At 38.2% G+C, this 25,174-nt stretch overlaps 1 long non-coding RNA gene across 1 annotated transcript; it reads left to right on the plus strand.

Moving 5' to 3' along the window:
- Positions 1–1,727: 1,727 nt before the first annotated feature.
- On the plus strand, positions 1,728–24,425 carry LOC123808018. Its single transcript, XR_006783749.1, has 3 exons — positions 1,728–1,925; positions 20,193–20,409; positions 24,130–24,425. It is a non-coding gene; the product is annotated as an uncharacterized LOC123808018 (long non-coding RNA).
- The last annotated feature ends 749 nt before the right edge of the window (positions 24,426–25,174 follow it).

Consider the following 25,174-nt stretch of genomic DNA (forward strand, 5'->3'; position numbering starts at 1 on the left):
TGACTGAGGGACGCTCACAGGAGTAGCCCCAGCTCCGCAAGGCCCTTCCACTTGCCCTCGTTGTAAGACAGCTGCAGCGGGAAGCCGGGTCCGCAGCGGGTAGACTCGAATCCTCCCGCCCGCGCTGGGAGTTCGCTCCACCGAAGGAGGGAAAAATCTCGCGACGGATCTCGGTTTAGGATGCTCTTAGCCCTTTCAATCAAGCAGCTTTCCTCTCCTGAGTTGCTGCCTCTCTGGCAATTTGGCAGAATTTGCTGCACAGGCGGGTCAACTTGGAGAGGGCGAGGCTTACGGTCGTCAGCAGTTCTGTCTCCTAATATATATTTACTATTGTTTTTTCAGCAAATATGTGCTGTTCTCTGTGTGCTCACTCCACATTCCTTTTGCCTCCAAGTATTCACAATATGGACTAAACCCAAGCACAGAAAGTATCTAATTCTGGCCTCTAGTTCTTCTGTTTAGCAAGTTAAACAGTTAAACAGAAAAAGGCTTTTAATGTTAATGGAAAGAGAAAGGGCTGCTAAATGTTAATGGAATGGCAATTGCTCTGGGCACCTCCCCCCCTCCACCCCGCCGTCCCCCGCGGTCCCCCACCTCCACCGTGATTCCCTGGATGGGTTTTTGGAATTTGGGAAGTCTTAAACTTTTGTGCTAAATTTTGTGGGTATGAGTATTATTTTGAGTAAGTCCCTTACACTTCATTGTATTCTCAAATGGGGTTAAATCTCAAATAAGATAAAAAACAACAAAACTGTGTCAGGACAAATCATTGTATAGTTCAAGCACTCAGCTCCTACTTGGAGTTGAATTATAGTGCAAATTCCTATTTATCCAGTATTTATAAATGTTGTATTTTGACAACAGTCTACATGGATCACCACATTTCAAGTTACAAAAAATATAATAAAACGTCACATGAAACATCATTTTCCCTCAAAGACTCAGATGATGCTTTAGAATTTTTCATGTCTCAGATGCAAAAACACCAACTGCTTTTGGATTCCAGGATAGTCCCTCACTTCTGAAAGCCCACAATATTCTCATAGAGCTGTAGCCATGGGAGTCAGGTTAGAAAATGATCAGAGATTCTAGGTCATGGTTCCCAAGGCCTAGAATATTCAATAATCAGGGCACTTAGGTCATTATCAGCAGAAGGTAAAGAGCTTACAGAAGTTGGCTTTCCTAACTCCAAATATCTTAATCCATTGATTGGGAATAGGTTATTTGTTATTTTTAATGTTTATTATAGCACCTGATATTCCACTGACAGATATAAATGAAGAAAACAGATATTCCAGGAGTATGATAGCTATCTCTTTAGTATACATTCTTCAAATGAGATTCCATTTAAAGAAAAGGATAGATGTTTTCAAGAAAAATTGAGGCAAAAGCATAAATTTTTTAAAAAATTTACAATAAACTTTGTTGGGAAGTTCTGCATTCCAATTTAACTTTTGTATAACTGGGTCCCTAAAGAAAGTGATGGGATGACAACAAAAACTCCATGGGGATTTTAAGATACATTAAAAAATTCTGGGATATATTTCACATGAAAAGGTGGAGCTTAGTTCCCCCTCCCATTGAATGTGGTCTGCACTTATGAATAGCTTACGGCCCATAATGAATAGAACCTGGCAGAAGTGACAATGTATGACTGATAAGACTAGGTCATAAAAGGCATTGCAGCTGCCTTCTTGCTCTCTACGATCACTTGTACTAGAGCAAGCCAGAGCTACCCTGCCATGAGGAACTCAGGCAGCCCCATGGAAAGGCCCATGTGATGAAGAACTGAGATGAAGAACATGCCAACAGCCATGTGAGTGAGTCATATTGAGAGTGGATCTCCCCAGACACGCCTTCAGATGACTGCAGTCTGGGTGATGTTGACTGAAACCTCATGAGAGATCCTGAGCAGAACTACCCAGGTAAGCCAACCCAGATGACCCACACAGACTGTGAGATAATGTATTATTTTAATATGGTAAGTTTAGGGGTAATTTGTTATAGAGCAGTAGATAACTACTGTATTTTTCAGACCATAAGATGCACACCTAGGTTTTAGAGGAGGAAAATAGGAAAAAAAATTGGAAGCAAAAAATGTGGTGAAATATTTAATAACATAAATAACATAATATTCCACCAATGTAAATGTAAACAACTCAACAACATCATTAACAACCATTATTCCTCCCAAATTTTGGGGGGTGCGGGGGAGTGCGTCTTATAGTCTGAAAAATACAGTAACATACTCTATACCAACTTTCCTTTGTACCAGGAAAGATACTTTTCTTATTCTTTAATCACATGGACTGTTGTTCCTAGACCTGCCCTTGGTTGGGTTAATGGCATGATTTTTGTCATTGAGCTTTAAAATGGGCTAAATAAATAAACTTCTGTGAATAGTCTTGGAATGTAACCACTATTTGTAAACATATTTTCATGTATTCAGAGTTTATAGCAATAGACAAATGAACTTTTGAAATATAACCACTTATAATCTAGGTACTGCCTGTAATTCTGCTAGCTATTGATCATATACCATTCTTTTAAAAGATTTTATAAGAGACTTCATATCTCTTTCTAGTATGAGGAGTTTTTTCTCATGGGCAAATGAAAAAATTATTAACCATTTAGCCTATCTCTTAATCAGGTAACCCATAATACACAGATTGTTTAGGTAATACCAGAGGCCTGCCAGTTCAATTGCAAGACACATACCTCAGGGCAATTAACTGCCATGGATGCAAATAGATCCTGGTCCAGGAATTTCTTGGAACAAATGGCAATGCTACAAATTATACTACAGTTAACATTTACTTAAGGCTTGTTTATGTGTTAGATACTATGTAAGGGCCCTTAACTTATATTAGCTCATGTAATCCTTACAGTCTCACTATGAAGAAGGAAATGATTCAAAGCATGGGTCTTGGAATCACATTGCTTGTGTTTGAATTGTGGCTTCATCATTTACAGTCATATACTGCTAATCTCTGGCAAACCATTTAACTTCTTTGTGCTTCAATTTTCTTGCCTACTAAATAGTGACAATAGCATCTGCTTCACAGAGCCATGGTTAGGATTAAATGAGATAATGTATGTAAAGCATGTGAAACTTAGCATACGTGGTTCTTAACACATAGTATGGGTTCAATCAATGCTAGCTATTTTTAAAGTTTTTTTTATGTATTGATTTGAGAGACAGAGAGAAACAGAAAGACAGACATTGATTTGTTGTTCCAATTTATTTATGCATTCATTGGTTGATTCTTGTATGTGCCTTGACTAGTGATTGAACCTGCAACCTCGGTGTATCAGGCTGACACTCTAACCAAGTGAGCTATCTGATTGGGGCCAACTATTTTTTAAGTAGATGAAGATATAAAATCTCAGGGCCATTAAGTAACTTGGCCAGTGTTGTGCAGCTAGCAAACAGTAGGAACACAATTCCAGAGCAGTTTGGTTTCAGAGTGCAAGCTCTTAACCATTATTCTATACTGTCCCCCTTGGCTTCTTTCTGTACACAAAAGGAATGAATGATCTGCAGAAAGCATCTCAACTCTTTGGAGGTATGCTAGGAGAGATCCCTATTTCATATATCAAAGATTTGCCAACACCTTGAGATCTTAGCATCATCTTGTAAAATGCCTCTTGGAAATGAAGGGAAAAAAAGTGGAATTTTTTTTTTAATTGAAGGTGGGAAAAGGTGCCATTTAGTTGGCAGGTTCAAATGCTGCATATTTCCCATCTTGAGAACTCCTTTCTCCACTGGAATATGTAGGTTCCCATAAGATGTTGTTGGAATGTGTACTCTTCTTTTTTTCAGGCAGGGATGAAAGCTGTTGAGTGCATATGAACAAGGGTTAGTAATGTGATACACAACTATGGTGATTGTAATAATTTCTTCCTTCTATGTATTACTGAGGTAATCAAGTAGCTAGAGATTCAGTTTAATCCTTTCTCCAGGAGAGGGGAAGAAGGACCTGAAGTAGATAAGAGTTGCCCAAGAACTGACATATCACCTTCTCGGACAGGAAGGAGTTAAAGGAGATCTCTGTCTTGGAAATCCATATACCCTGTCAGGCAAACCAAACTGTGGGCTGAAACCTACTAAATTAAGTTTATTGTTTTCATACTTTTGTCTTCCCTTAGTGTTAAAAGCTAACATTCCTTCTTGAATTTTTTTAGGTAACTCCATAGTGTTTTCCATAGTGGCTGCACCAGTCTGCATTCCCACTAACAGTGCACAAGGGTTCCCTTTTCTCCACATCCTCACCAGCACTCGTTGTTTGCTGATTTATTGATGATAGCCACTCTGTCAGATGTGAGGTGATATCTCGTTGTTTTACTTTGCATTTCTCTGATAACTGGTAACGTTGAGAATCTTTTCTTATGTCTATTGGCCTTCTGTATGTCCTCTTTGGAGAAGTGTCTATTCAGGTCCTCTGCCCATTTTAAAATTGGATTGTTGTTGTTGTTGTTGTTGTTGTTTGGTGTTGAGTTGTATGAGTTCTTTTTGAATTTTGGATGTTAACCTCTTATGTGATATATCATTGGCTAATACCTTCTTCCATTCAGTAGGTTGTCTTTTCATTTTGTTGATGGTTTCCTTTGCTGTGCAAAACCTTTTTAGTTTGATGTGGTCTCATTTGTTTATTTTTTTCTTTTGTTTCCCTTGCCTGAGGAGATGTATCAGAAATAAATATTGCTAAGAGAGATGTCATAGATTTTACTGTTTATGTTTTCTTCAAGGAGTTTTATGGTTTCAAGTCTTACAATGAAGTCTTTAATCTATTTTGAGTTTATTCTTGTATATGTATAGTAAAGTGGTCTAGATTCATTTTTTTGTAGATATCTGTCTAATTTTCTCAACACAATTTACTGATAGACTACCTTTACCCCAATTTATGTTCTCACCTCCTTCAGTGATTTTACTTCTGTGTATATATCAGAGAAACCCAAAACACTAATTTGAAAGAATATATGCATCTTTATGTTCATAGCAGTATTATTTACAACAGCCAAGATGTGGAAGCAACCCAAGTTTTTCCCATCAAAGATGAGTGGGTAAAAAAGCTGTGATACATACATACATATATATATATATACTGGAATATTACTTGGTCATAAAAAATAGTGAAATCTTACCATTTGTGATAGCCTGGATAGACCCAAAGGGTGTTATGCTAAGTGAAATAAATCATTGAGAGAAAGAAAAATACTATATGATTTCACTTATATGTGGAATCTAAAGAACAAAACAAACAAACAAAATTGAAACAGACTCAGATATAGAGAACAGACTGATGGTTGCCCCGGGGGAGAAAGGGAGTTGGGAAACTGGATGGAAAAGGTGAAGGGATTAAGAAGTACAGATTGGTTGTTACCAAGTAGTCATGGGGTATAAAGCACAGAATGGGGAATCTAGTCAATAGTATTTTAGTAACTACGTATGGTGCCAGGTGGATACTTGAAATATCAAGGGGGACCACTTTGTTGTCCACCTGAGACTAATATAAAATAATATTCAAGATTATAATTGAAAAAAAAGAAAAAAAACAAAAAAGTAAACATTTCTGTGGATTTGTCTAACTATGTCTGGCTAAAAAGAGAAATGAATAGGTGGTCCCGGTGGAATAGATTTAAGGACTGAGCACAGTAGCACTGGAGTCTGGAGATGGCAACTGGGCTGGGGGAACTTGAAGATGAATGTGAAAGGCTGACTTTGGAAACGCTTTGGGAATGCTTCATCATAGACAGCAGCACCACAAGAGAACTTGGAGAATTTGGTTAGCTGCTAACTTTGCCATCTAGTCATTGTGATTCGTAGCAGCGTACTATTTCTGAGCTCATTTTCTTGTAAAAAGTGGAAAATAATATTTGCCCTACCTATTTCATAGGGATGCTATACAAATGAGAAATTTGTATGCAAATTTTGTATGTGAAAGCATTCCCTTACCTACTTTCCTAGAGTTATTAAAGACCATGCCATCTGACCCAAACTGCAAAGCCAAGGTATGGGCAAATGTGATTCTTCAAGAATCCTCCAATTGTATGTTTCCCTTCTTAAGACTGTGAAATTCCAGTCCTTGCTTTATTAACAGCATGTTCTGGCTTATTTAGAATTCTAGATCATCACCACACACATTACTGTAACTATTACTTCATTTCTATCAGAAGCTGTTTTCGTGTCTGTAGCACCTAACATTGTACTCATAGCAGGAGCCCTGCAGATACGCGTGGATTAATACACAAAAACATTTTAATCACAGAGAGTTAATCTATAATTTTAAATTTCCCCTAACAAATATTTGTTTCTTTAAGCTGGTGTGTAAGGTCATTTCTCAGAAATTCTTAGTGGTGAGATCATTTTGTCTCATGATAATTGGAAATTATTAATATGCTAATAGTCAGTTTATATTTATACCAGACTTACTTTAAATAACATCGTAACATTTATGAATTAAGCCAGAACAGGGAAGCAACTGCAGACAAAGTGACTCTTTTGTGGTCTCTAACAACTGGTGGCTTTAAACAAGGAAGGCCATTATGTAAGAATTCCCTCCTAGGGTTATTGTGAAGATTAATTAAAATCTGCAGTATTTTGAATTTTTCTCAGAATTCTTTAATAACTAAGGATGGCGGTAATTTTTTAGAAGTATCTTTATATTAGTCCTCTCTGTAACAAGCTCACCCACTCTTTACCTCCCTAATTTCCCTGGAGCAAAAATCCCAAGACTAGGCCAACCTAAATTATCTTTAATGGCTTTGAACCTACTACCAGAGCACATGACTGATATTTAGTACACTGATCACAAGGATCTCTGTGTATGATTTACATGACACAACAATGCCTTGTAATCACTATGCCCCATGGTAGTTAAACATAAATTACTATAATCATTACAGCTGTGTTTAATTGACCAACAAAATTTTACTCCCTTTGTTTTTTATATTTTAATAACTTACATGCTGTTCATATGCAAATAGGGTTTAAGGCAGCTTTCCCTTTAATAGTTCTCCATTATCTCCAAACATTGTAAATGTTGAAAGTTTTACCTGATACCAGCTACTGTTTAATCCTCATTCTATATGCACAGCAATACACGCAGACACTAGATAAAAGACAGGAGATTTTAACTCTCCAATAGCTGTTTCCTTAGGAACTCCTCCTCCTCAGTCTCCTGATCTCTTCTGATCCTAACTTTGTTCTCAGAGACTCACCCCGCTCATGTTGGCCCCTTCCCCAACCCAGAAAGAGCCATTCCGAATATTCTGAGTGGTGGGCATGAGGCAGCAGACACTGTGGAGCAGACCCAGGTGAGGTCTGAGGAGCAGTAGGATAAGAGACCCATTGTAAGTGAGGAACCTGACTGGCAGGTGACCAACTGTCCTGGTTTGCTTGGGACAGAGGGGTTTCCAGGACATGGGACTTGCAGTTCACTAGGATGAGTTTACCTCTCAGCAAGAATAAATTGTAAATCCTGATATTGGCTGCATCTTTGCTGGACAAGGGAGAGAATCTTTCCTAGGAAAGACAGCTTGTTGTTGTTGGGTCCTGCAGCAAACTGGGCTGAGTGTTCTCAAAGAATTCTATGGACATGACTCCCATTACATTGAAATGGGGGAGGTCAGAGGTGTTCAAGAGGGAGGCCAGCCACACCCAGGTAGGGCCCCAAAGGCCACAACCCTGTTAGAGTCACCGAAGTCCCAGGTGAGTTCTGTAGCTTTGCAGGTACAGAAACTACACCTGAGGATTGGGCTAGGGGAATCTGTGCATGCCAAACTGCTCCGAGACACTGAGTCAATTAACGTGTGGTTGATATGTTAGTTATCCTGGGGGAATATACCTTTCCTGTTGCCCTGCATGCCCCTGTCACAGGACCAGTGATATGAGAAACCAAGTTACCTTAGAACTAGAGCAAAGGTGACTGGGAGTTAAATGACATTGTTCTGGCCGCATGGCCTTTTCTGGCCTTTTGTGCTTCTGTTTCTCTGCTGAGGTGTTCTTCCTCAGGCTCAGGATCTGGCTAACTCCCATTCAGCGTTCAAACCCTGTAGATTCTGCCGAACCTTCTCTCCTGCTTCCTCTTCTTTCTCCCTCATTCCCTTTTTCTTCCCTCCCCTCTCCTCTTCCTTCCTTTCTCCTTCCCTCCCCCTATTCTTTTTTCTTTAACAAATATTATTTGAATGCTTATCATATTCAGTCATGAAACAAGTCACGGGATCTATAATGTTGAATAAGACAAAGTCTAGATAATATCCCATCCTTTGGTAGTCCTGTATACACATCCCAAAGTCTTAATCTTTATTACTATTTTTCCCCTGGATTACATGAAGACAACTGATATCTATATCTACATATAGTTTTTAAGTGAAAGTGCAAAACAGTATAGCCTTTTTTTCTGTCATGTTTTAGTCTAGTCTTCCTGAAATCATTTCCTAGGCCCTGTCAGTTGCAATCTGCAGATAACTAACTTTTTCCATTGTGTACTGATTTTTATAGTTTAGGGCAGGAAATTTGCTTCATATTACTCTAGCTGCCTTTAGTCCTCCTACTTGTGCTTTGTTCTGAGTTGTGACCTTGCAGCTCAGAGCCTTGTCTTCATTTTATAAATAGTTTGGATATTTTTATCACAGAGTGCATTACTTTGCTCTTGTTCCCACTAAAGCTCATTTGTCAGTTGTCTGACCACATGGTCAGATTTATAGGCTCTTTTGACTAGCCCAGCAGACTTCTTCTGTAAAGGGCCAGGCAACAATACCAGTTTTACAGCAATACCCTGGTGCTGGTCACAGTCACTCAACTCTGCTGTTGTGTTGTGAAAGCCACCATAGATGATAGTAAGTAATGAACATGGCTATGTTCCCATAAAACTTTACTTATGGATCCTGAAGTGTGAATTGCATATAATCTTCATGTGTCATAAATATTAGTCTCCTTTAGATGGTCCCCTAACCATTACAAAAATGTAAAAATCACTCTTATCTTGTGGCCACACAAAAACAGGCCCAGACTGGATTTGGCTCGAGGGCTATGGTTTGCTGATGCTGATCTAGAGCCATCTTTATGTGGATGTGCGGTTCAGACACTACTACACACTTCCTCTTTCAGATCATGCACACACATCTCAGTGAGCCCCATTCTAGCACAGGTGCTTGCGGCTCTTTACTTGGTTCCATGAATCCCCGCTTTTCAACATACTCTTCAAACAGCTCCAGTTAGACAGCCCAACTGTCCTCACAAAGGTGGGATGTAGCTGGGGACATACAACCCATCAGAGGGCTCTGCTTTGTGGCTGCCTACACCTCCGAGTGGCTCCTGTTAAAATACCTTGGGCTTTTCAGAATGGAAATCTTCACCCTGTCCCTCACCTGAGCTGTAGGCACTATGAACTTGCATTGTTTGGGGCTCTGACTGCAACCATTGTGCATACAGTTGCCTCATTCAAAATGCTTTTCTTTACCACTCCTTTACCTGGTTAATTCTAGGTAAATTCTAGACCCACTCCTTCATGGCACCCATCATGTCCCAAGTCTAGAGGAGCCCATTGGTTACATGCACTCACATCTCACTTTGTAATTTTATCTCTATTAGTGGCATTGTTTGACTAATGGCTGCCCCTACTCTTAGACTCTGCATTCCGTGAGAGTAGGAGACTGTGTCTTGTTGACTCTGTATCTCCTGCACCAGGTCCTGTGCCCAGCACATAGTAGATGCTCAACAGGCACTTGTTGAGTGAAGGAAGTGGAGCCACAAGACTTCAGCCTATTGGCTGGGGCATTACTGTGACAGCTCCCGCCCTTTACTAGCAGAGGGAGCTCAGATCAATTACATGATCTCTTTGAGCCTCAGTTTCCTCTGTAGAATGGGGGTAATAACTACTATAATTGGGTTGTGTTGATTTAAGTGAGATAATATGCCCGGCATATGGCTTGCCCCAGTTGCTGTTAGATTAACATTAATTCCCCTTTCCCCTTCCTCTCATTGGTGTCAACTCCATGGCCTGGTGCCTAACTACCACTTGCCCAGATTCCTCAAGCTCACAGGACTCCACCTTTCTGAGAACTGCACTGTTTCCTCAGAGAAATCCAGACTTAGCAGTGCAACTACCATGCCCTTCATACATTTGCCGCTTTTCTGGAGCTGTCAGTTGGGTCCTCTATTCTCCCCTGCACCTGCTGGAATCAACAGTGTTTCCTTCTCCGCTAGTTCCTGATTGCCTTACAAAACATTCCAATCTCAAGCAACTTTTATTTCAACCTTTATTTGGAAACCTGGCAAAGGTTTTCTTAAGGTCTCAAGGTGGATAATATTAAGCAGTATCTTTTTATGTGCATGGTATTTATGCCTCAAAATTTAAATTAATTTGTCAAGTTTTTCTTTTTAAAGATACCATTTTGCTATCCTTTTCTTAAGTTAGTTTTGTGTTTAGCCTGCCCATTTCACACGTAAACATAACTTCCCATGTTCCCTCAAGAGATTTCTCTTTTTAAAACATTTTAAAAGTATTTTATTTATTTATTTTTAGAGAGAGGGGAAGGGAGGGAGAAAGAGAGGGAAGCAAACATCATTGTGTGGTTGCCTCTCGCACGCCCCCAACTGGGGACCTGGCCCACAACCCAGGCATGTGCCCTGACTGGGAATTGAACTGGTGACCTTTTGGTTTGCAGGCTGACACTTAGCCCACTGAGCCACACCAGCCAGGACAGGAAATTTCTTAATGACAATAAATATTATATAATAAAAGTAACAATATTTTGAGCATATAACAAATGGATTCTTCATACATGTTAGTTAATTTAATCCTTATAATAACCTTGCATAGTAGATGCTGTTATCCCCATTTTATACATGGGATAAATGAAATTTTAAAAACAACCTGTTCAAATTTACACAGCTAGAAACTGGTGGAGTAAAGATTTACATTCAGTTTTATCCCAGCCAAGTGCCTATTATCTTTTCACTATGACTCTTTCCTTATTCTTATGCTTGGTGGTGGGCGATGGTGTTGGGGAAGATGTGTGTGTCACCTCTCAGTTTTCTAATCTGGGCGAACATCCAGTTGTTACTACTGGCTACCCATTTTGGCAAATGATCCCTCAGTGCCACAGTAGAGTTCCATCAGAACTCAGGTAAGTCTTGAAGTATTACTTTTTCACCTAAACCACTCATCTATCCATCTATTCATCCACCCACCCATCCATCCAACCAGTATTTCTGAACAGGCTGTGTTCAGGTTGCTGTACCACAGACTGGGTGGCACATAAACAACAGAAATTTATTTCTTATAGCTCTGGAGGCTTAGAAGTTCCAAGATCAAGCAAGTCACCAGCATGGTCGTGTTCTGGTGAGAACCCTCTTCCTTATTCATTGACAGCACCTTCTTACTGTGATCTCCCATGGTGGAAGGGACTAGGGGCTCTTTGGGGTCTTTTTAAAATAAGATACTACCACCATTTGTGATGGCTCCACCCTCAGGACCTAATCACCTCCCAATGGCTCTGCCTCTAAACAGCATCACATTGGGCATTAGGATTCTAACATGTGAATTTGAGGGGGACAAACATTTAGACCATAGCAGAGGCTGTGTATCAGACACCACTACCTACTGTACATATGTTAGTCCAAAGAAATGTAACATGTCCCTAGTTGTTAAAATTAAGACATTGGGGAGTTAGTGGAGGAGTGTGTAGGTGGGGAACATGGAAAGAAAGGAAGGAAAAGAGAAGGACTTCCTGTGAAGTCACTGCCTTGGGCCCATGGTCTGGAGGAGGACATTGGGCATGAAGTGGAAGCCAGGGGTACATTAATGAGTACCTTATATACTGAAATAGAAGTGATGATCTGGGACCAGCTGAATTTTGCCATATGGTTTTCAGTTTCCTTCCCCACAAGCTGGTCTTTTTCTAGCTCTCCAATGTTCTCATTTTGCTCTTTTTCAAGTCAGCACAGATGCTACCTTTGCATCTTGTTTCTTTGTGTAGCTAGCACCCCCACTTACAGCTGACCAGAATTGCTACCAGTGACTGACTGTTTTACTGTGCACAAGGGGTTACTTCATTAGTCTCTTTAGTGTGTGTTCATGTGTGCACAGGGAGTGCACATGGACACAAGTATGTGTAGACTTAAGCATGTGAGGAGTGAGGAGACCTGCATGGTTGTAGTTCAGTTATTAAAGTCGTGTTCAGACAAAGGCATTTTGGAGACCAGAAGAGTCTTCACAGTGGCATTTACCTCAGTAAGCTCACTGTGCGTTAAGAGTCAGAAACTTGATTTGTAGCACCCTGAGAATGCACTCATCTCCCATCAACCTGGCTCACAGAAACTAGTAAAAACAGTTTGCCCTGGCTGGTGTGGCTCAGTGGATTGAACATGGGCTGTGAACCAAAGGGTGGCTGGTTTGATTCCCTGGCTGTGGGCCAGGTCCCCAGTGGGGGTCACATGAGAGGCAACCACACATGGATGTTTCTCTCCCTCCCTTTCCCTCGCTGTAAAAATAAATAATAAAATCTTAAACAAAAGAAAATATTTTAGTTTTTAGTGATGCAAAATCTTTAGTGTGGGAAAATCTGGTTAATGGGTATTTTATACTATACATTATATATGTTATATCCATTCATTATGCTATTTCCTTTACTTCTATGTGTTTGAAATTTTTTGTAATATAAAATTTAAAAATGTAAAGACAATGCAGTGATTTGTAGAGAGAAATGAAAATAGGTAGCCCAGATATTCAAGTTACCTTAGCCAGGAATACAACATGGAAAGTTAATTTGATTGAAAACTGCTGGGTCCACCTGGCTCCTAGCAAGGGGAGTTAGCAGTAGGTTCCAGGTTTAATGGCTCCATGCGCTGGGGTTATTTCCACCAAGATCCACTTCTAGTGGGACTTGGTGGGGCTCCCATTCCTCAGAATTGTTTGGAAAGACTTTAGCTGTCTTTAGCTAAAGTCAGAATTATTTGGAAAGACAAAGGCTGGATAGAAGCTCCATATTCTGGCTCCTAGTCAAGTGTTTTTGTAGGACTTTATCTGTGTCTAAATCCAAAACATCACCTCTCTACTATATTGCTGTGATTACTATTATTTTTGCAATATACCAATGTACTACGCAGAAGAATACTATTCTATTAACAGTATAAAATGACTGAACCATTCATTTCTGTTTCTACATTTTTCTCTGAAAACAATTGATTTGATTTCCACTTACTAAATTATAACTCCACTAAAGTCCCACCTCCCTAAGAATACTCCCCGAGTATCTTTGAGCACCCTCAATCTGTTTGCTCACGAGCTTCTTCCTTTACTTCGACAGAGAACCAATTCCTTACTTTGCATTTAACTTTTGCTGGAATCACTCACAGAGGATGGCTTATTCTCTCATTTTAAATCTTGAGGGGACTTACACTTGCTCCTTCCGTCCAGCCATGTCTCAGATGGACTGTCTGTTATCCAGCACATGGCATAGTTAAAGGCTAATTGGCTCAAGACCTCCAGAACAAGCCTGTAGTCTGACAAAATCAGACTACTTACTGACTCACAGCGAGGGCGTGTACTCCAGAACTGTGAAGTGCCATCCTTTAGGGGAGACTGCTAGCAGCTGTATTCTCTGGACATGTTTAGATTAATCACAGAACAAACGTTCCTCATGTGTCTACTGTTGAGTTAGTGCAAGAGAGCTCATTTTTAGAAAATGAAAGCTCGCCTCAAGAGAGCAGAGTGAGGCCTCTGGAGACTTCTGGGTCTGAGCTCTCACATATGACTCATGTGCTCCTGGACTGTGTAGTCACCCAGGGCAATGATATAATTCCATCTGTAGCCAGTAACTCCTCTCTTTCCTTCTGCTCTCTGTCCCAGGATCTAGTGCCAGGGGCCATCTCAAAGACTTAGACATCTGATGCCTATACCCATGGGCTTCCCCCATCACACTCCCTGTCCCCAAATCAGGCACCTAAATTTTTCTCCAGGCTGGGGAGGGGAGGGGACTGACGGTGTCTCTGTCACTGCCACCAGTGGCAACAAACATCTCTTTCTTCTGCTTCTAGTTTCTGGTTTTGCTTTAGAACCTCTGAACTGATGCTTCAGCTCGCACTCCTGCTGGCACCCTCATTCTTTCAGATCTCTGACAGGTCCAAACCTGAGAAGCAGCAGGGTACTGTGAGGATTCCTGACCTGTCCATCTAACTCCGTCTGGCCAGCACTTGCTCCAGGAACAACAGAGGTGACTCAAGGAAAAGGCACTAATGATGCGGTTTACTAGTTGTTTTCAAAGGCATGATTTGATTAGATTCTCTTTTGGATCTCTGAGATAGTTATTATTCCTATTTGAAGAGATAAGAAACGAGGGTGTCATTTGATCAGGCAATGTGTTTATAGTTACAAAATTAATTGGCAGCAGGACCATGATATGAACTCAGGTATTCTATCTCCTGGAGGAGTTTACCTGTATCTAAATCCAAGTTATTACTAAACTAGATTTCTATAACTAAAATCTGATTTGTAACAGCCACAAAAAATGACTAATTAGTAGCAGCAGACTGAGACTGTTCAATAACCAAATGCCATATTTCATTTCATCCATATGTTGAATTTGTTAATTTAAACCAGACATTACAAAAGTTTTACCATGAGCAGTCAAGTGATAACATCTCTTGTTGTTATCTCTATAGTTGATAGATCAAGAAAAAGAAGTAAGTATAACTATATTATGTACAATTTCAGTGGCAATCAACAGTAGAACTCAAAACAGAAGCTGTTCATAAAACCTCTGAGTAATGGGTGTGGGAGTGATGGGTTTGGTGAGGATGGGTGGTGGAAGATTTTTGCTGCTTATTTTATTTTTTAAAAGATTTTATTTATTTTTAGAGAGAGGGGAAGGGAAGGAGAAAGAGAAGGGGAGAAATATCAATGTGTGGTTGCCTCTTGCATGTGGGGACCTGGCCCACAACCCAGGCATGTGTCTTGACTGGGAACTGAACCAGTGGCCACTAGTTTCACAGGTTGGCACTCAATCCACTGAGTCACATCAGCCAAGGCTGTTTCTCATTTTAGACATTTCTGTACAGTCTGAACTTCAAAAACATGTACAAGTATCACTTCTATAAATTAAAAACATTTTAAAATATAAGAAATAAGTAAAATAAAAAGCATTCATCATTAAGTGATTGCTTCAATAGATATGCAATACTATGTAGGCAATGGAAGAAAATGAAGTATGTCTATACAGATCTTAAGTAAGAAAAAAATTGCAGAATGATATTATATAGTTAGGATAATACCATTTATTTCAAGTGTATGTGTGTGTAGGTAGATCTGTATATGTGTACACCACACTGGGAGGATATTATCAAAGTGATATCAAAGTGGAGAGGAGAGAGACTTGTATTGTTTATTATATATTTTTATACCTCTCTCTACTGTTTGATTTTTTCCAGAAGCATGCTTTGAATATGAATGTGTGTGGAATATTCTGCAGGTTCAAAGCTGAAGTAATTTTGAGTGTTTCCCTTTTCTTTCTTTGTCATGGAAGAGCCAAGTGTGGTAGTACTGTGTTATGTACGAGGGTCAGGATCTTACACTGACGTATAGTGAGGATATTCCTTGGTTCTCGGCCCCTTAGTATTGTCACGAAAGGGAAGTTTGTGAATTGAATTGCTCCACTCTTATGACTCAGTGTCACCACAGAGCTGACCAAAAGTCTGATTCATGTTTCTTTTTATGTTGCTAGATTTCCTTCCTCTGCTCGGTTTTGAGCAGAACTCACCAGGAGTATGCAGGATTCAAATTTCCAGATCCAGTATCTGATGATTGTAACACGGTATCCATCCCATTCTTTGGAGTCTTTACTAACCCTGATACTTGTTAGAATCCTTTTAGCAATTTGGTTATTTTCCTATTTTACTTTATTGTAGAAAGAACACAACATGAGATTTACCTACTTAACAAAATTTTAAGTATACAATACAGTATTGTTGACTATGGTTACAATATTGTACAGCAGATCTCTAGAACTTAACTGTTATCTTAAAAATTTTGTTTTTTAATTTTTATTTTCTAATCTTATTTGTTTGTTTACTTGTTTATTTGAAGCAGTAAGCATGTATTTAGCTTCAGAGTTTGCAAGTCAGCCATTTGGGCTTGAGATTCAACTGCGTAGTTTTCTGTTCTCAGCTGCACTTGTGCACATGTAGGTACTTGGCTGTATAATAGCATTTGGAAGTAACGAGCCATATTTGTTTTTTATTGTTGTTCAATTACATTTGTCCCCATTTTCCCCCCATTACTCTTCCCCACCCTATCCACCCCTACCTCTCACATTCAGTCCTCCCCTCTCACATTGTCTTTGTCCATGGGTCCTTTAAACATTTTCCTGACAACCCTTCCCCTTCTTTGCCCCATTAACCCCCTCCTTCCTCCCCTCTGGTCACTGTCAATTTGTTCTTCATTTTCCATGTCTCTGGGTCTATTTTGCATGCTTGTTTGTTTTGTTGATTAGGTTCCACTAATAGATGAGATCATATTGTATTTGTCTTTCACTACCTGGCTTATTTCTCTTAGCATAATGCTCTCCAGTTCCATCTGCACCAGCCTGTGAACTACCTTTTTTTTTTTAAGTGAAAGAAGTTAAATTTATGCACAACTTAAGCTGTGAAATTTTTAGTAAAAAGAATGAATTCCACAAAACAGAGATTTTGCTAATATTCAAGCTCCCAGTCCCTTTACATTTGACATCTTCAATCTACTCAGTTGATTTGTTTAAATGGTAATTTTTCTAAACAAATTCAGTTATATGAGTGATAGTTATGCCCTTGACAAAGATGACAAGAGTGATATTATTGTGACTGAGAAAGTGGAATATATTTCCTGTTTGGTAGAATTCACCAGTGTAGCCATCTGATTCCGGAGTTGTCTTTGTTGGAGAGTTTTGACAACTGACTCAATATCCATACTAGTTACAGATCTTTTCAGACTTTCTATATATTCATGGTTTACTCTTAGTAAGTGTAAACTATTTCTTCTAGTTTATGTAGTTTGTTGATGTGTAAGTGTTCTTGAAAGCCTTTTATGATTTTTAAAAAAATTTCTGTGACATCAACTGTAAAATCTCTTCTTCCATTTCTGATTTTATTTGTGTATTCTTTTTACCTTACTTTCTGTAAGGGTTTGTTGGTCTTATCTTTTTAAAATATTTACTCTGTTTTATTGTTTTTTTTTCTATTGCTTTCTTTTTTCTATTTCATTTATCTATTAATTTCATTAATGTTTGTTATTTTCATACTTTTACTAACTTTGGATGAGTTTTTCTTCTAGCTTTGAAGTGTAAAATTGGGTTGTTTATTTGAGATCTTTCTTTTTCTTTTAAATGTAGGCATTTATTGCCCTTTTAGTACTGCTTTGGTACTAAGTATGGACTGCTGAATAAGTATTGGAATGTTGTGTTTTCATTTTTGTTTGTCTTGAGGTTCTTTCTACTTTCCTTTTTAATTTATTCTTTGACCTGATGGTTGTTCAAAAGTATGATTTTTCTAGTTTTCCTTTATTGTTGATTTCTAGTTTTATCTCATTGTGGTTGAAAAGTACTTGGTATGATTTCAATCTTTTTAAATTTGTTAAGACTTGTTTTGTGACCCAACTGTGGCCTTTTGCTGGAGAAAGGACAGTGTGTCCTGGAGAAGAATGCATATTCTGCTGCCGTGGGTAGAATGTTTGGTATGTGTCTCATAGATCAATTCAATCTATGCTGTTATTCAAGTTCTCTTTTTTTGTTGATCTTTTTTTATTGTTGTTCAATTACATTTGTCCCTATTTTTCCCCCATTACTCTTCCCTGCCCTACCCACCCCCCATCTTCCACATTTAATTCTCTCCCCCCATTGTCTTTGTCCATGGGTCCTTTATATGTGTTCCTTGACTTGATCCTTCCCTTTCTTTCCCCTGTTATCCCCATCTCCTCTCCCCTCTGGTAACTGTCTGTTTGTTCTTTATTTCCAAGTCTCTGGTTCTATTTGCTCACTTATTTGTTTTGTTGATTAAATTATACTTATAGGTGAGATCATATGGTATTTGTCTTTCACTGCTTGGCTTATTTCACTTAACATAATGCTCTCCAGTTCCATCCATGCTACCACAAAGTGCAGGAGCTCCTTCTGTCTTTCTACTGCGTAGTATTCCATTGTGTAAATGTACCACAGTTTTTTGATCCACTCATTTACTGATGGACACTTAGGCTGTTTCCAGAACTTAACTATTGTAAATTGCACTGCTATGAACATTGGGGTGCATAGATTCTTTTGAACTGGTGTTTCAGGATTCTTAGGGTATAATTCTAGCAGTGGAATTGCCAGGTCAAAACACAGTTCCATTTTTAATTTTCTGAGGAAATTCCCTACTGTTTTCCACAGTGGCTGCACCAGTCTGCATTCCCATCAACAATGCACCCTTGTGCACTGTCCTCCACATCCTCTCCAACATTTGTTGTTTGTTAATTTGTTTATGATGACCATTCTGATTGGTGTAAAGTGGTATCTTATTGTGGTTTTAATTTGCATCTCTCTGATGGCTAGTTGGGCCTTTCTTATGTCTGTGGGCCTTTTGTATGTCCATCTTGGAGAAGTGTCTCTTCAGGTCTTTGCCCATTTTTTAACTGGATTGTTTGTCTTCCTGGTGTGGAGTCATGAAGTTGTTTATATATTTTGGGGATCAAGCCCTTGTCCAAGGTATCATTGGCAAACATATTTTCCCATACAGTTGGTTCCCTTTTCATTTTGCTTGTTTTCTTTGGCTGTATAGAAGCTCTTTATTTTGATGAAGCCCCATTTGTTTATTCTTTCCTTTATGTCCCTTGCTCTAGGGTACATATTGGTGAAAATATTGCTGCATGGAATATCTGAAATTTTCCTGCCTATGTTCTCTTCTAGGACTTTTATGGTGTTGCAACTAATATTTAAGTCTTTTGCCCTGGCTGGCATAGCTCAGTGGATTGAGCGCGGGCTGTGAACCAGAGTGTCGCAGGTTTGATTCCCAGTCAGGGTACATATCTGGGTTGCAGGCCATGACCCCCAGCAACCGCACATTGATGTTTCTCTCTCTCTCTCTTTCTCCCTCCCTTCCCTCTCTAAAAAATAAATAAATAAAATCTTAAAAAAAAGTCTTTTATCCATCTGGAGTTTATTTTTGTGTATGGTGTAAGTTGGTGGCCGAGTTTCTTTCTTTTTTTTTTTTTTTTTTTTGCATGTAGCTATCCATATCTCCCAACACAATTTGTTGAAGAGGCTATTTTTCCTTCATTTTATGCTCCTGTCCTATTTGTTGAATATTAATTGATAGAGATGGGTTTATTTCTGGGCTATCTATTCTGTTCCATTGATTTATGTGTGTTCTTATGCCAGTACCAGGCTATTTTGATTACTGTGGGCTTGTAGTATAGTTTGATATTAGATATTGTGACCCCCTCCTACATTTTTCTTCTTTCTCAAAATTGCTGAGGCTATTCTAGACCTAATAGGTGAATTTGGGAAAACAGCAGGATACAAAGTCAATATTCAGAAATAGGAGGCATTTTTGTATACCAACAGTGAAATACCAGAAACAGAAATTAGGAAAAAAAATCTCATTTATTATAGCAACAAGAAAAATAAAGTACCTAGGAATAAACCTAACCAAGGAGGTAAAAGACCTGTACTCAGGAAACTACAGAACAGTGAAGGAAGAAATTAAGGAAGACACAAATAAATGAAAACACATACCATGTTCATGGGTTGGAAGAATTAATATAATCAAAATGTCCGTACTACCCAAAGCAATTTATAGATTCACTGCAATCCTTATAAAAATACCAAAGACATATTTCACAGATATAGACCAAACATTTCAAAAATTTATATGGAACCATAAATGGCCCTGAATAGCCTCAATGATGTTGATATTTTATCTGGAGGTTCTGTTATTGAAGGCGGGGAACTGAAGTCTTTTACTGTTACTGTATTGCTGTCCATCTCTCCCTTCAGTTCTGTCAGTTTCCTTGACATATTTAAGTGCTCTGATGTTGGGTGCATATATATTTATCATTGTTATATCTTCCTGGTGATTGACATTTCCTCATTATGTAATGTTCTTCTTGTTTTCTTGTGGTAGTTTTCACTTAAAGTCTATTTTGTTTGATGTACTTGTAAGTATAGCCACCCTTGATTTCCAGAAATCCTGATGTTATGTAAGAAGTCCATCTACCCAGAGGCCACCATAGCTTCACCCAGAGAAGCCATGTATAGATGTTCTATCCAGCAGTTCCCTCTTAGGTTGGTCTTCTGGTAAAGATACTAGACATCTGAATGAAACCATCTTGGATTGTACAGAACACTCTGTCTGCCAGATGAATGCCATATGTCCTCTGTCAATGGAACAGATTTCTCCAGGTGAGCCCTGCTTAAATTCATGACCCATGAAATGGTTTGGAGGTAGTTTGTTATACAGCCATCAATCAGTAACCATTGACTCCTGTTATTCCTATTTCAGAGTAAGCCCAATTATGGACTAAGTTTATACTCTTTTTTCTCTCTCTGCATTACAATTTAGATGTTAAAATATTATCCTTTTGATTACCAATAAATATACATATATTTTTACCTAGTTGTGATCCATTTATGCCTGTTGTTTTCTTTTCCTTTATACTTTAATTTTATTTGGTATTTTCATTATATCAATAAATATTTGGTCTATTTTAAAGAGCTATGTCATATTCTAGATGTTATACTAGGCATAACATCCTTCTTTTGCTGGGTTTCGAGAGTCCCCCTCTCTTTTCTTCAGGCATATACTTTGCATTTAGGTGAGGCCTTCTGAATGAGTTCTGGCCAATAAAACATTAAAAAGTGGTATGTGCCATTTCCGAGTCTACCCCATAAAAAGTAGAAGTAATCTTCATATCTTTTCCAATCTACTAGGTTAACAGAAAGAACTCTGAAGACCTAGAGTAGTGCACAGACATACAATAGAAGGAGCATGGGGCCCTGATTGACAGTGTAAAGCAGAGACCTTATAACCTGCTCACCCCCACAGAACTGTGTGTTGAAGGAGAAATAAACATTTAATTAGTTAAGACTTGGAGATTGTAGGGTGTCTCTGGTATAGCAACTAGTATTTTAAATGCCTCTTGTAACATCAGGTGTATTACCCAGCTAATAGAGTAGGATAGTAATTACTACTGACTCCAAGTAATCATTACATTTTCAGTTAGTTAATTTTAGGGGTCCTTCTTGCATTTTAGAATTTCGAAAGAACAATTTCACTTGCCTGTCAAAGGTAAAGCTGTATAATGTCTATGTGTAAAACAAAATAAAACCTTGAATTATAAATTCATGTTTTAAAAATTACTTAGAGTTAGTGTAGAATAGGGATACTAGTATGTTGTCTAAGGTCACACAATGAAGTGCTTCCACCATTCATTAATTTGTTCGTTCATTCTTTATATAGTCAATAGGTGCTAGACATTGGAAACCCAAAGATAAAGGAGACAGACACAATTCTTTTAACAGAGGCATGTACAATCACATATTTACCTGGATGACCATGGGCAAGCCTCTAACCTCTCTGAGTTTCCTCCATTTGTAAAATGAAAACAGTATTACTGTTATATTCACTTCTATGGTTTCAGTGAGATTAACCATATAACATACTGCCTATCATGTACTAAGTGCTCAATAAATATCAATTTTTCTTTTTTTAAAACGTTATTCTAACTTTCTACCATTCTTGATAGCTGGGTAATGATAAAGGTTTCCAAAGTGGGATCCTTAGCTTTAACTCTTTTCCCAAATAGGCAGCACCATAACTTCCTTCCTGTTATCTTGCTGAGAAACTTCCTTGCGTTAAGGCTACCGAGTCAACAACATTCTCCATAAAAGTAATTTTATAAGAATATTTATAGGTATTCATCATTTTCTTAGGTAAATATTTAGTAATGGATTTGCTGGGCTAAGAGATAGATCTACGATAGAAACTCTCACTTTCCAAAGTGCTTATATTATTTTATGTCTCCATTAGAAAAGTATGAAAGATCACTCCTCATCCTCACCAAAATTTGGTAGTATCAGGTTTTTAATAATTTTGCTGGATTCCAACTTACCTATTTTCTTTACTTGTGTTTTTGGTCCTAAGAAATCAGTGCCTAATCCAAAGTCATGAATATTTTAACGTATGTTTCCTACTAAGAGGTTTATAGCTATAGCTATTACATGCAAACCTATAATACACTTTGAGTTAATTTTTGTGTAGGGTGTGAGGTAAGGGTTCAAATGAATTCTTTTGCATGAGGATGGATATTTGTTGAAAGCATCATTCATTGAAAAGGCTGTTCTTTTCCTATTGAATTGTCTTTGTCTTTTTTTAGATGTGAATTAAAAAGCATTTGACCACAATGTGTGGGTTTATTTCTGAACTCTTAAATCTCTTCCATTGATCTATGCATAGCCTATCATTGTATTGAGTTGGCCAAAAAGTTTGTTTGGTTTTATCCATAAGATGGCTCTAGTAACGCTTAGTCATCTCCAACTTTATTCAAAACAATTTTGTTAGATTGTATTGTGATAGCTGTCATATCAACATGCATTTTAAAAAATGTATCAAAATTGGTGAATTTTTGTGTAGCCATTTTAATATAGAAGATGGCAGAAAATACACTATTTTCAGCATATTATGCTTTATTATGTCGGGAAAGGTAAAAACATAACTGAAATGCAAAAAAAGATTTGCACGGTATATGGAGAAGGTGCTGTGACTGATTGAACGTGTCAAAAGTGCTTATTTATAAAGCACTTTTAAAGACTTTGTAAAGTTTTGTGCTAGAGATTCCTCACTGGATGGTGTTCTGTGGTTGGGTAGACCAGTTGAAGTTGATAGCAATCAAACAGAGACATTGATTGAGAACAATCAATGTTATACTATGAGGGAGACAGTCAACATACTCAAAATATCTAATCAATAATGTTTGTGAAAACCTGTCCCTTATTTTATAGAAAAAAACATACAGACTTTTTGGCCAACCCAATACATAACTTTTAAAAAATATATCTGTATTTCTCACTTTTAATCTATTTGTTACAAAATATGAAAGCCTCTATATTGGTAGCTATTGCTGAAAACAATATTACCACATACTTAGTGGTTCAAATGAGGCTGCACTCAAGGCATTGCTTAGGGATATATGGTCTCCTCCCAGGTTCTGCTGGGGACAGTTCTGTTTCTGGGCTCATGCAGAATTTGGGTTCTTGTGGTTGTAGGACTAAGGGCTTCAATATTTTGCTGACACTACAGAGGCTACCCTCAGCAATGAAAGGCCATCCACAGCTCCTTGCTTGTACATAGTTTTCACTGGAGTAATTCATTGTAGTTCTAACTTGCATTTAGTTTGTATTTCCCTGATGACTAATAATTGCCCTAGAAAGTTCCTCCTTGTCCATTCTAGCCAATCCCTTTTCTCACCCCTTAGAACTAACTACTGTTTTTATTAGTTTCCACCATAGACTAGTCTTTTCTGTTCTAGAACTTTATGTAAAAGGATTCACACAGTTTACATTCTTTAGTATAGTTGTCTTTCATTTAGCATACTGTTTTTTGAGATTTATCCATGTTATTGTATCAGTAGTCGGTTCCTTTCAGAAGAAATTTTTACTGCAAAGATTTTCTATTTCAACTTATTTTCATGTAATTTCTATGTGAAAAATTTTAGCTTACTAGCTTATTTTATCTTTTTACATTTCTCATCCAATTGCTAATTCCTTTAATTATAGGTGCAGTTTTAAGTGTCTCCAGTTTTGGATCTCTACTTTTTGCTTATTCCTAGTTTTATCATGCCAAGTAGTTGCTTGCTTAGAGTCATCAAGGGTCATTTTCTTCTTTCTTTCAAAGTTCACAAACTTTGTCATCTTTTTACTAACTTCCTTATTTAAGTGTGTATTTTTCCTATCTGTCCTACTTTAGATTGTATTCTTGCTTCTGAGTTATTCAAATAAATAGTCTAGAATTCATACTAGTTTCTGGAAAATTTGGGAGAATTATTCATGCATGGTATTTGGAAAAATGCTCTAGCTATACAAAGAACCTGATTCCCTCTCTGCTCTTTTTTTTTTTTTTTTCAGGTGCCTTTGACTTTGTGGGTGAGTCTGGAAGCAATAGCTGCAAACGCATGCATTTGCCTCTCTGGTTGCATGAAAGAATGGAAATGCACAAAGAAGCCAAAGCAAGCATGTGTTGTTCTGAGGAATAACTTCCACGCAGTCTTCAGAAACTAGGTTCCATTAGAAAGTCAATACTCCCTCTGCGCTCCCCTTGCTGCCAATAACTAAAGCTGCCAATGAAGAGTGAGTTTGTGATGCAGCCTCCCCACCATTTCTACCTTTATTTACTCTGCACTCTGTGTCCTCTGGTTCCTGTCTTTTCTGACCTTTCTATTATTTTCCCAAATAAAGCCTGCCTATGCAGAAGTGTCCCATTAACTCCCTAGTCAGTACTCCCTTTGCTGCCTGCTCCTCTTCCTTTATTTCTTCATGCAAGCCTCTGCTTGCCTAGCCCCCAGCTCTTAATAGGGTTCAACCAGAGAAACATAACCAGTAGGGGATATGTGTTAAGTGATTTATTGCACAAAATGGGCTTACATGATTGTGGTCGTTGGCAAGGCACACTGGTAGAGTAGAACGTCAGGAAAGGCAGACTGAGACTCTCCAGCACCAGCTGAAGCTGTTATTCACAGAGGAGTTTCTTCAGAGAAGCCTCAGTTCTGCTCATAAAACCTTTTAATGATTGAACCATTCCCACCTAGATTATTTAGGATAACATCTCTTCAAGTCAGTTGATTACGGATTGAATTCACATCTACAAAATACCTTTACTGTAACACCTAAGTGAATATTTAATTGAATAACTGGGACAGTAGTCTAGCTGAGTTGACATGTAAAACAAACCACTGCACTCCATATCTTTTAGGATTTGGTATTTATATGCTAGCTGAATTGGTAACTAATTATTGGAACTAAAATGTTTACTGACTAAAGCTAAATGCTTCCCAGGGGCATTTTCATTTTATGAGGAACTCTTCAAGATTTCTCTCCTTCTTTCTCCCTCTCTCTAAAAATAAGTAAGTAAGTAAGTAAGTAAATAAATAAATACAATCTTAAAAGAAATCTT

This window comes from Phyllostomus hastatus, unplaced genomic scaffold (genome assembly GCF_019186645.2).
Source record: "Phyllostomus hastatus isolate PE091 unplaced genomic scaffold, TTU_PhHast_1.1 phas_scaffold_501, whole genome shotgun sequence".
NCBI lineage: Eukaryota > Metazoa > Chordata > Mammalia > Chiroptera > Phyllostomidae > Phyllostomus > Phyllostomus hastatus.